Below are 2602 nucleotides of genomic sequence, written 5' to 3'. Positions count from 1 at the left end.
TGCTTTTTGTTTTGACAGGAGGAATCCTCCCAAATTATTTACATAAAATGTATTATCACCCTTTTGTTGGTTTGGTGAACTAGATGACAGCTCAACTTGAGGCATTAAAAATTTGTGGTTCTGGCAAAAAAAAAATTGCCTTTCAAAATAGAGATCATGTGATACTGAATAAGAAAACTGTAAGAGAATATACTTGTGTGTCACTAAAGTGTTCATTGAAATGAGATTTTTTTTTAATAAGCAAACAACAGAGGAAAATAAAAAGAGAATGCAAATCCATTTTCAATCAATTCAAAATAAAGTTGTAGAATTTAGGAAGCCTGAAAACAGTGCCCCCAAATTTAATTGTTTCCTCACAGAAAGACCACACTAATGGTAGGAGTAGAAGTTGGAACAATTACTAGAAAGCAATTTCGCAGTATATATATTTAGTCTTGAAAATATTCATACCTTTAAACTCAATTAGTTTCCTGAGGAAATAACCTGAAATATGGATGGAATACGTGTACAATGATGTTAATTGCAGCATTACTCATCAGAAAAATAGGAATAATATAAATTAATTATATGTCCACTATATCTCAGGCATTGTGCTAGATGCTGGTGATTGAATACAACAGGGTTTGGTGAAGGAGTAACATTTCATCTGAGACCCAAAAGATCTAGAAGTTAACCGCCCAAGTGTGTTAGAGAGAAAATGTGTGTCTTTGTGAGCATGGGAGGGGAATGAGGGAGAGATGGGAGAGGCTGGGGGCTGGTGATAGTTCTAATGATGGGGGCAGGAGAGTGTCTTGTAAGAATATTCCAGACACAAGGACCAGGAATATTTGGAATATAAATACCAAACTACAGCATTAAAGTACAGTTTTCTAAAATAATAGACAACTCTATATTGGTCTAATCTTTATTTAAAATACTTGATTTTTATTGTACCGACAACTGGTAAAAATGTAGTATACAGGTATATGTCCTACCCTAGATATACCCCCAGGAAGAGGGATGGGCTGTTGTATTTTATAAAACTGTTTAACTGGAACCCCAAAGTATTTTCTGAACTGAATCTACACCCAGAGTTATTTTATGAGCTAAAATTCAGAAGCAGAGTGTCTGTTATTTTCAGAGTGAGTAGCAATGCAAGAATCAGGACAAAATATGCCTCGTTTTCAAAACGATAGTTGCTCACATTAAAAACTAACCATCAGTAATGTTAATCCTGACTCTATTTTTTTTTAATAGATTTGATGGATTGGGAATACCTGGGAATAAAAAAATATCTTTTTCTAGATACTTTACTTAATTATACCTTCCCTACTTCCAAGGCTTGCTACTTCTCTTCAGTACTGATAGGTCTGATTAGTGTATCTGGAAATTCAGAAAGTTTTTTTTTTTGGCCACACCACACAGGTTGTGGGATCTTAGTTCCCTGACCAGGGATTGAACCTGGGCCCTCGGCAGTGAGAGTGCAGAGTCCTAACCACTGGACCACCAAGGAATTCCCTCAGCAAGTTGTTATAATTATTTCGTTATATAAGATGTTATACAGCCACTGTGGAAAACAGTATGGAGGTTCCTTAAAAAACTAAAAATAGAATTACCATATGACCCAGCTATCCCACTATTGGGCATATACCCAGAGAAAACCACAATTCAAAAAGACGCATGCACCCCAATGTTCACAGCACCACTATTTACAATAGCCAGGACATGGAAGCAACCTAAATGCCCATCACCAGAGGAATGGATAAAGAAGATGTGGTACATATATACAATGGAATATTACTCAGCCATAAAAAGGAATGAAACTGGGTCATTTGTAGAGACGTGGATGGACCTAGAGAGTGTCATACAGAGAGAAGTAAGTCAGAAAGAGAAAAACAAATATTGTATATTAATGCATATATGTGGAATCTAGAAAAATGGTATAGATGACCTTATTTGCCAAGCAGAAATAGAGACACAGAGGTAGAGAACAAATGTATGGATACCAAGGGGAAAGTTGTGGGGTGGGAGGAACTGGGAGATTGGGATTGACACATATACACTATTGATACTATGTATAAAATAGACAACTGATGGGAACATACTGTATACCACAGGGAACTCTACTTAATGCACTGTAGTGTTCTAAATGGAGGGGATATATGTACATGTATGGCTGATTCATTTTGCTGTGCAGTAGAAGCTAACACAATATTGTAAAGCAACTATACTCCAATAAAAATTAATTACAAAAAAAAGATTTAACATAAGGGGAGGCAGAGTGAAAAGTATATGCGAACTCTCAGGCTTCCCTGGTGGTGCAGTGTTTAAGAATCCGCCTCCCAATGCAGGGGTCACGGGTTCGATCCCTGGTCCGGGAAGATCCCACATGCCGCGGAGCAACTAAGCCCCTGCACCACAACTACTGAGCATGTGCTCTAGAGCCGCGAGCCACAACTACTGAGCCCACGTGCCAAACTACTGAAGCCCGCTCACCTAGAGCCTGTGCTCCACAACAAGAGAGGCCACCACAATGAGAAGCCCGTGCACCGCAATGAAGAGTAGCCCCCGCTCGCCGCAACTAGAGAAAGCCCATGCACAGCAACGAAGGCCCAACGCAGTC

At 38.8% G+C, this 2602-nt stretch overlaps 1 non-coding gene across 1 annotated transcript; it reads right to left on the bottom strand.

The window, feature by feature from the left end:
* Positions 1–1419: 1419 nt before the first annotated feature.
* Positions 1420–1492, bottom strand: TRNAE-CUC (transfer RNA glutamic acid (anticodon CUC)). The gene has a single exon. It is a non-coding gene; the product is annotated as a tRNA-Glu (tRNA).
* Between the last annotated feature and the right edge of the window lie 1110 nt (positions 1493–2602).

Source organism: Balaenoptera acutorostrata, chromosome 2 (assembly GCF_949987535.1).
Source record: "Balaenoptera acutorostrata chromosome 2, mBalAcu1.1, whole genome shotgun sequence".
Taxonomy (NCBI): domain Eukaryota; kingdom Metazoa; phylum Chordata; class Mammalia; order Artiodactyla; family Balaenopteridae; genus Balaenoptera; species Balaenoptera acutorostrata.
The sequence above is the reverse complement of the archived record's forward strand: the minus strand, read 5'-3'. Positions and strand labels throughout refer to the sequence as shown.